The following is a 9,995-nucleotide window of genomic DNA, read 5'->3' on the forward strand; positions in this document are numbered from 1 at the left end:
CTGGTGGAATCGTGAGGTAGACAGGGTAGTGCAAAGTGGGAATTCTCAGCTGTAGGCTCCATATCCTATCTGAGCCTTTTGTTCTGTGAAAACTAGGGGTATGCTTGTACATTCCGAAAGAGTTACCTAATGGTCATGACAACATTAGGTCACATACAGAGGAGAGGAATAAATGGCTATGAGTTGGGGTTAAAGATATCCCGAGATAACTTGGCTCTGGACCTGCGGAATTCTATCCTCTCCTCAACACTGAATCAGCCAATCAGTTTTATAGAAACTTCAGTGCAGTTCAGTACTTTACAGGAACTTCCATGCCTACCTACAAACCAAACCTGCTGGTCACCTACAATGCTACCACATCCTGTCAGAGAGACAAGCAAACTCCATAGTATACCTGCTTCAGGGTACCCTGTAACAGTCATGTCTTCTCTGCTTAGGCAATGAGTGTGCTCACTCAGCATAGAGAAGGAGACATTATGAGGGGCACCTTTGTGTGATTAAATATTTCCAGTGGGTCTCTATTGAAGAAAAAAAAAGAAGCCAAAACCCAAAACAAAACAAAACAAAAACCCCAAACCTTCAGCAAAGGCCTATCTTTGAGCTCCATGTTAAAAGATCTGCAAACCCAGAGCCTCTCTACTAACAAAGTCGACACCTGGGCTTCCTAAAGTGCCGTTTGGCAGGGCTACTCCTCTCCATATTCTGCTTAGACTAGGGTTGGGTGAGGAGCCAGGGCTTATAGGTGAATGAACTGATCAGATCAGAGAAAGATAGGATACAAACTAGATGGAGAGGGGTCTTCCATTGAAGCAATTGCTCTGTAGCACAGGTGTATGAAGCTTGCCCTAGCAGAAAGGAAGCCATCAGTGTGGCACCAGAGGGCTGCAGTCTGCTGCAGACAGCCACGGGAGGGCGGGGGGGGGGGTGGAATACTAAGAGAATTAAGGGAAGTCTCACACATTTCTAGTCAACCTGTTTAGTTCTAGGGTTCTGTTCTGGAAACATGATAGAGGCAAATAAGGAGGGCTGGGCTGGAGATGGAAGGCCTGGTGCTAAACAAATCATGGAGCCTTTCTGAATCTCTGTTAGTGAAAATGGAAATTACAAAGGTTGGAGTGGTAGAATCCTTTCCTGGATGCATGACCCTGGGAGAGTCTAGCCTTGCGTTTTCCATTCAGGAGTGAGAATAGCACCTCTTGCCATCCACCTCACAAGACGTTTCTAACAGCCAAGTCCTAGGACATGCTTGACTTACAGACACATATATCAAATCACATAGTGATAGAAGATGCTGATAGATGATGGATGGATAGATAGATAGGTAGATAGATAGATAGATAGATAGATAGATAGATAGATAGATAGATAGATAGATAGATAAGTGATAGATAGTGATAGGTGATATAGAAGGTTTAAGTCCTCCTTGGGTTAAAATATCTATACCCATGCTCCAGTTTTCATGAAATTTAGTTTTCCTAAATCCTTAAGGAACTCAAAAATTTAATCTGGTTCATTGTCTGGATCCTAAAGGTAGTGTTTGGTGCATTCTAGGGAGGAAATGGAAAGGCTTGTTCAGCAATGGAATTGCTTCTTATAGTTTATTTTGCAAGGGGAAAAGAGCACTCCATGTCACTGGCACTCCATGTCACTGGCTACACTAGGCTAGTGTAGACTCCAGCCTAGATTAGACAAAAAGCTGCTTCCCTGCATCCCTCATTCTGATGTCGTCTCCAGAGGCATGGCTCCAACCTGGACCATGCTTTCCGTGTGTGGCCTCCATCTCCATGCGTGCAGTAGGCGACTTGGAAGCCCTTTTATTGTATTAAAAAAAAAAACATCCAATACTTCCCTTTTTCCTCCTGTGGGATTTACTAACTTCCAGACTGCTAGAAATCCTCAGGGAGTAAGATTGTCTGAACCAATCATATGGAGGATGTTGAGGAAGCACCAGGTTCCTTGTGCTGACACCCGCCCCCCCCCCATAAAGCAGCTTAATGTCTTAACTTTATCTGCCAACATCTACATTTTCAAGGTGCTAATCTTTTGCTTTTGTTCTTTAAGTTCTTTTTAATTCTTAATTGCTTGGCGGGCGGTTGCTTCAGAGCTCGCTGAAACAGTTAACCAAACACTCGCACGAGGCAGCCGTTTCGCTTTCTGCGCTTGTTGTTTTTGGCACTGGGTCAGTTCTATGAACTTCTGGTGTCCAACTGGTAGGACCTGAAACTCTGTGTTTAACAAGTGCCTGTAGTCAAAACAGTTGGCGTGTGGAAGCGAGGGGAGCTGTACTGACTGCAGCTGATCAGCCTTCGGGTCGCACACTCTGCAGAATACCCAATCAGGTTGCTCTGTTTTGCGGCTGGGCTTTTGTTGTTTCCTTGTTTCGGAATTTTTTTCTCCTCTCTCTCTCTCTCTCTCTCTCTCTCTCTCTCTCTCTCTCTCTCTCTCTCTCTCTCTCTCTCTCTCTCTCTCCTCTCTCTCTCCTCCCTCCCTCCTCCCCTCCCTCCCTCCCTCTGTCATTTTTTACGATGGCATCTGTACTAAAGTGGATCACTTCAGGTTTCAAAAGTACAACATGTTTACAGTCGTCGTAGCATCAGATTAAGTTGGCAGCCCGAGTCGTTCTGTAAGTGGTTTTAGTTTACATTTCTTCTTCTAGCAGGCTGTTTTGCATAATTTTGCTGATCCTGGGTTATTTATAGACTTTTTTTTTTTAAAGAAACGGGGATGTATGAGAGTTTCTGTTCCAACTGTAGAAAGTGAAATTCTTTTCTGCGCTGACGGACGTGGCGCTGAATGTATGTGCAGCAGCAAAGGCTCTTGAAAATTAATTTCTCTGAAAGGTCACTTGATAGCACTCCCCAGCCACTGACGGCAGATCCCTGGCACGTTTGTCGTAGGCTGAGTTGTTTTCTCTGGGTTGTCACAAAATGAAAGTGACGATGCCATTTCCTCTGGGACGCTCCGAAGGGGTTGGGTATTGCTTCAAGCCTCTAAGAGGAGTTTGCTTGTTTTGTCAAACTCACGGGAGCGGTGTCATCTGGTGACCTGCGGCCCTGCCCAGGAGCCAGTTGGCAAGTTTCAGGGTCGTGGGGGATGGGCCAGCGGAAGGATAGCAGAAGGGAAGTTCGTGGGTTGGAAAGTTTGTTCCCACTGAAATGACTGTAATACTGAGATGTTGACAGCACCGTAAAGAATGGATACCAGCCAGCCATTGCTGGATGACGCGCTCCCTCACACGTGATCTGGGTAGATTATCCTGCCTTGGGGGCTTCCAGGCAGGTTTGAATGAGAACTGAAACCGGGCACGTAAGAAAATGCTGCGCCAGAATTAGCACTCTATAAAAAGGGTTTTCCATAATATTTACTAGAACCTTTGCCTAAAAATTGCTCTGCCTTGCCGACTGAATGGCTGCAAAATTCAATCAGCTCTTGGTGGCTTACCTAGGGCACCTCCCATCTTCCAGGCTGCTACTCTCGGAATTTGGAATTTGCATGGCTAAGTAGAATGCTCATCAGCATAAAGAGTGTGGAGTCCCGTTCCGATGGTCGGGGAGAACCCGGGAGATGAGACACTCCATTGTGCAGCAGGGTTAAATATTTTAAACTAAACAAATCAAAAGGGAGGGAGAGAGCAATAAACAGCGTTCAGGCCTGCTAGTGGGAGGACTTCAGAGGAGGAGGAGGCAGGGTGCTTTCATCGCACAAGGGGGTTCCACACAGACGGGTCCAAATTCCACTGTTCCCCCAACTCTTCCATGAGAAAGGACAGTCAAAATGGAAATTTCCAAAGCAGTAAGCACAGTCACTGAGCCAGAGCTGGACGTTGTTGTAACCATTTTAGGGCTATAATTTCTTTTTCTCCTTCACGTTTCGCACATCTATATAAAAGTATAATTTTTTTTCTTCTCCTCTAACCTTGCAGAGTGTAAGGACAAGGCCAGCCTCCTGCTTCAGGTCTTTTACTGTCTGGCAAATGCTTTAATACAGGCGCTGTGGGGTGGGATGGCAGGCCCAGCATTAACCATCAAACCTTCACCTGTTTGTTGCTCCATCTACGCTGGGCAAACTGGCTCCAGCGTGTGGCTAAGAAACCTTGTTCTGCCAGGTGTAGTGGTGCATTCTTTTTAACTACAAAATTTGGAGAAGGAGGTAGGGAGTGGAAGCTGGCAGATCTTCTATATGAGTTCAAGGTCAGCCACATCTGCATAGCAAGTTCCAGGCAAGCTAGGACTACAGATGAAGACCTTGTTCTCAGCAAATGAAAATAAAAAGATGAGAGAAACTATGCTCTAATTAGATTCATTCTACCCCCAATTCAGCGTTTGAGTGGGAGCCCCATCCTTCCCATCTCTGTCAGGTTGGTAGGGGTGAGTGAGGTCCATCTTTTGCAGGCTTATGGTTTGAAGTGCGTGTTGGCTCTGCGCATCTTAGCCGTCTATAATAATGGAGTCTCGGAGCTCACTATGCCAATGTAAATGAAGAGAGACTTGGAGGGAACCCACAGGCCTTTGTGTTGGAATGAAAACATGGCAGCAGTGCTGAAGTGTTCCCACGTTGTTCTGTTTCCGAGTTTTGCATTTTGTATGGCTAGACCCTTGCACCTGCCACATCTGGACGTGTGAAGATGCCCCTCTGCTCTGTGTCATGGAGCATGCCACCCTCCGAGCCCCTGCAGAAATCAACCTGCTTATCTATGCCTTCCTCACTTTGAGTCTTCCTCCTCTAGGTAGCGCAGTGACATAGCTGCTGAGTCTACTTCTTTTGCCTTGAGAATGGCTTTGCCCACCCTGGGGACTGGCAGGATCCAGGAGTTCCACAGAACCTGGGGACAGATGGAACCTGGAGACTGTCAGCTCCCAGCACTGGTAACATTGGACCAGATGCTTAATGTGGGTTCATCAGACTCGTGAGAGTGCCGGTGCCTGTCTTACTGAGCCGGGGATCCTCTCACTCCACAGTCTCGTCTTTTTCTGGAACCACATCAGTGATACTCGGGTTAATCAGAGCCTGTCAGCATTAAGAGGTAAACCAGGAAAGGAAGTTGATTAATAGAGTTGGCTACTTGCAGTTTGTGGCTTAAAGTCACCTGCTCTATGGCATCTGTGTCGCCAGCACGGGATTGCCGAGCAGCAGGATCTGCTGGAAAGTAGCACCTGCCAGTACCCCAGTTTGGCTTCACTATACCTTACATGTTCGGACAGCGCAGTTGGGCTGTGAGGAGTTGTCTACACTCCGGTAAGGTAAATGTGAGTGGCTTTGGAGCCAACCAGTTGCATTGGTTAGGGCTAGACTGTGGTTTAAACAGCTGAAACGCATTTCCTAACAGTTCTGGGAACTGAACTCCAGATGAAGGTGCCAACAGGGCTGGTGTCCCCCGAGGCCTTACAGGTGTCTACGCCAGGCTTGCTGCCTTCTCAAGGGGCAGCTGCTGAGTCTCTGGTCCTTTTTAAAGTAAGAACCCCAGTCCTAGTGCATTAGGACCTTTCTCTTAATGGCTTCTTTCATGTCTCTACATGTGGTTACACTGTCTGGTTCTGGGGAATTAGAGACTTAACATAGGCATGGTGGGACCCTGTTCAACCCATAACCTGGTCCTGTCTCAGGTGCAGCAGCAGCCTCAGCAATGCCATACAGTGACCTTCATGACAAAGAGGTACTCTTTTGTCTCTGTGTGTGTTCCCATGCCCATGACTAGGCACTGAGAACAGGAACAGCAACAACAAAGCAAAACAAACAAACAAACAAACAAACAAACAGAAAACCCAGTAACACATTTTTTTTAAAATTTCAGGAAAAAGCTCGTTGTGGGCATGAATGTCTAAGATACCTTCATAATTCTGAGTTTAGAGAGTCCATCATCCCACTGGTCTTAGGGGAGACTTACATAGAGGGAGCTGAAGGAGAACAGCTTATAGATCAGTGTGGTTCCAAAATTATCTGGCATGCTTGCTTGACTTCTTTCTACCAGCACCTTTCTGGTCAAATTCCCTAACGTGTGTGTGTGTGTGTGTGTGTGTGTGTGTGTGTGTGTGTGTGTGTGTGTTTAATCTGTACTTGTATTCCTTGGACGTTGGGAGACTAGCCTGGGATCCATGCAGACAGGCTGTCTTACTTAGGCTACCTATTGCCTCCAGTTGTAACCACTATCCTTTCCCCAAGAGCCTGAGGCTGGCTGTACCAGTTCTGTCAGCCTCTGCCCTGCTGGAGAGTATCCTTTGACATAGAAACCCACTAGGAGCCAGTAGGTGGCTTCTGACAACCCTTTGCAAAATGTGGCCAAGGTCCTTTCATATTGAAGTTCATCCCATCCCTTAAGAGGTTAAGGGATGAAAGGTTTCTGGACACCCTGACCACCTCAGAACCCAGAGCTGCTGTTCTTAGAAAACCCGCTCGTAAGATGGATGGAAGGAAGCCGGGGACTTGTGAGGATCATGCTACACAAGAGCTAAACACAACCTGGTCCTGCCAGGTCACCTGCCAGAGCGTGCTAATTGCATAGGTCTTGGTCTCAACAAGGAAAGGCATGGAGAGTGTGTTTCTGAGGGCTGAGGGGTTCCTTGGCAAGTGGGGTGGGAGAAACCCCATCCCTTCTTCTTAGGACAGATTAGGGCCTGGTCTTCAAAAGAAAGAAACAACAGTTTCCAGGAAGAGAGCCCCGGGAGGGGAGGGGAGGGGAGGGGAGGGGAGGGGAGGGGCGCTTTTCCCTTGTAGCTGTCTGGTTGCCCTGGTCTCTAGGAGAAGCTCACCTCCAGCTTCCTCCTCGATTTGACAGGCAGGCTGCCAAACACGGGGTAGAAATGGCATTTTTGTTGTTATTTCTAAGTTATTTAGGCACAATCTTAGAATAGGTTATTTATGTTTGCATAAGTTGGCTCAATTTATTATTATTATTATTATTATTATTATTATTAATTATTATCATATTTTTAGAGACAAGGTTTCTCTGTGTACATCTAGCTGTCCTGGAACTCGATCTGTAGATCAGGTTGGCTTCTAACTTAGAGATCTGCCTGCCTCTGCCTCTCAAGTTCTGGAATTAAAGGCATGTGCCACCACCAGCCAGGATCAACTTTTAAGCCTATTTTACACGCCAGATCTCAACACTCCTCCCTTGGCCCTGGAGAGACAGGTCTGGTCACATCAGTAGGTAAGAACAATGGGATTCAGGCTCCAGCATTGAGTGTCTGAGTTCCTCCTATTCACTCCAGCTGTATAGGATATTCATTGATGGCCTCTTGAAGGCTGGATGGGAAACTAGAAAAACCACCTCGTCAGCATAATGCGTCTTGTAGTGACAAGCACACATCCGATGGCTCACTGTGTGTGATGCCCGCTGTGTTAGCTCTGACGCTGTGTTAGCTCTATTCAGAGAAGGGCTCTCATGAGAGGCCTGTGTCAGAGACACCCAGAGGATTCTTACTGAGAAGGTGGGCCATTGGCATACCTTCCCTGACTCTACCCTGGTACAGCCACACTTGGAGGCGATGCTGTTCATAGGTCACGGTTACTGGGACATGGCGGGGGCCTGTTTCAGAAGAGTGGCGCTGGGCACAAGCTTCTCAAGTTTCCAGGTGATGAATGGATCCATCGATGACTTAGGGCCCATAAATATCTCAACAGGCTGGAACACTGAGCTGAGTCCAGCAAGGTGACAGTTTTGAAGAGTACCTGTGGGTTGGCCCAACCTGAGAACAGTGTGACCTAAGACTTAACAGTGGGGCTGTAGGAAAGAAAACCATCCGGACTGATCTTCTTGCACTGAGTGAACAGAGAATAATATCCAATGAACAGGCAGGACCTCAGCAGAGTTCACTAGAACCTGTTCCCTTCCTAACTCTACTTTGCAAGAAATGCTGGGAGCCAGAGAGAACCTAGGACAGGGCAGGAGTGGAAATTTTTCTGAGAAATAACTTAGAAAGGTGGCTGGGAGTGTTAACCCCAGAGAAGGAGGTAAGAGGAGACCAAAAGTTCATGGTGGCCCTGAGGATGAGAGTAGAATGGATATTTGGGTATCTCAGAAGTTCTGGGAAGGGCAGCTGCCCATTAGTTGGTCAGTGCTGCCCACCTTCACCATGTGATGGTCACTGCCTTGTAGGTTGGCACCTGCAGGTGCCCACATGAAGCGAGGCCTGCAGGCATGCTGGTAGGGAGACAGCAATGTTGGGAGCTGAGTCTTCTTATGTGTTTAGATCTGATAGTCCTAATTTCAATCTGTATACCCAGGTCCCTGGGTAGCAGTGAGCACTTTATGGAAATGGCAGCTGGGATACAAGAGCCATAGAGGGTACTTTTGTCTCTGGGTCCCATTTGCCAATAACCAGTGGAGCCTGCCTATAGTGAGTATAGAGGTGACATCAGTGTTATTTAGATCCAAATCTACTTTATAAAGCAAAATCATTAAAATTAAAGCATTCCCCTGGCAGTAAAAAAGTACAGTAACCACCTGTCCTTGGTACTTAACAAACAGGGACCCAGTGGCAGAGCAGAGAGGCAGGAAGGATGCATCTTGTTGCTTAAGACAAAGTAACACTTCTTCATGGACCCAGATTGTCAGTGTTTCGGAGCTGCTGTCTTAGAATACCTGTTTGCTGTCTCCTGCTGACCACCTTAATTACCTTAACTTAAAAATTACCCCATTTAAGCGGCTCCAAGCAGGGTTTTGAAGGTAACTCTCAGTTTCCTTAAGACAGATTGTTCTGTTTACAGCTTGTCCTGGACTTAATCTTCTGAGGGATTTTACCAGCGTCATTGCCGAGGTGAAACTCACAAGACATAAAATTAACTATTCCAAGCCGAATAACTCACTGGCATTTATGTACAGTCATGTTGTGTGGCCAGCTCTATCTAGTTTCAACACGTGTCTTTACTCAACGATAAGACTTCTTACCCACTAGGCAGTTAGTTATTCCTCCTTCCTGCCGCCCACAGCACCTGACAGCTCCCAATCAGTGCCTCCTCTGGATGTTGCCTATAGATGGAAGCATACAGTGACTATGGCCTGGCGTGGCTTGGCTTCTTTTCTTTCACACAGTGTTCCTGAGGTTCTTCTGTATTCTGGCATATATCTTGCATTGTTCTTTTCCGTGGTGAAATAGTACCTAAGCGTATATCTATACAGTGGGTTTTATTTATTCACTCATCCATTATGGGGTGGCTCTAGTTTTGACTAATTTTTTTTAGGTTTATTTATTTTATTTCACATGCATGAGTGTTTTGTCTTGTATGTATGTCATGATGCTGCCAGCAGAGGCCACCAGAGGGCATTGGATCCCCTGGGATTGTAGTTACAAATATTTATGAGCCACTAGGAGGGTGCTAGAAACTGAACCCGGGTCCTCTGCAAGAACAAATACTCTTAACTGCTGAGCCATCTCACCAAAGGATTAGTTTTTGGGGCCTAGTGTTTGTTTGTTTTTAATGTTTGTTTTTTTTGAGACAGAGTCTTATTATGTAGTTCTGGCTCTCCTGGTACTCACTATCTAGGAGGCTGGCCTTGAACTCAGAGAGATCAACCTTTGCCTTCCTCTTGAGTACTGGGGATTAAAGGTGTGTGTCACCAAACCTGGTCGCTGTTCTACACACACACACACACACACACATACACACACACACACACACACACACACACACACACACCCTGGGGCAGAATTTTTGTGTCATATGCTAATTCTATTTAATGTTTTAAAGAAAAGAACTTAATTGCAGTGAAATACACTTAATATAAACTTCACTATCTTAACTAGTTTTCTGTTTGAGTCAGGGTCTCACTATGTAGCCCAAGCTAACCTGAAATTCACAGTATAGAACATGCTTGCCTTGAATTTCAACTCAGAGCTCTGCTTGCTTCTGCCTCCCAAGTGTTGGGATTAAAGGCTCCTGGTTCATCTTAACTAATTTTAATGTGCAGCTCAAAGGCATTTGGCACCATCATACTGTTTTACAGTCATTGCACTGCCATCTCCAGAACTCCTGGCTTTGCAAAACGACACCACAGC

At 46.3% G+C, this 9,995-nt stretch overlaps 1 protein-coding gene across 11 annotated transcripts in view; it reads left to right on the forward strand.

Moving 5' to 3' along the window:
- Positions 1-9,995, forward strand: part of Atxn7l1 (ataxin 7-like 1) — a 229,441-nt gene that overhangs the window by 153,038 nt on the left and 66,408 nt on the right. The window contains exon 1 of one of the 11 annotated variants that reach the window (XM_006515134.4): positions 2,208-2,339. The exons of 8 other annotated variants lie outside the window; for them this stretch is intronic. The gene's annotated coding sequence lies outside the window, so the exon portion shown is untranslated. Of the gene's footprint in view, positions 1-2,207; positions 2,340-2,377; positions 2,624-9,995 lie in introns of those variants that run through there. 2 more of the 11 variants (XM_006515133.2, NM_001033436.3) reach the window with 2 other exon arrangements.

Source organism: Mus musculus, chromosome 12, assembly GCF_000001635.26.
Source record: "Mus musculus strain C57BL/6J chromosome 12, GRCm38.p6 C57BL/6J".
In the NCBI taxonomy this organism is placed as follows: domain Eukaryota; kingdom Metazoa; phylum Chordata; class Mammalia; order Rodentia; family Muridae; genus Mus; species Mus musculus.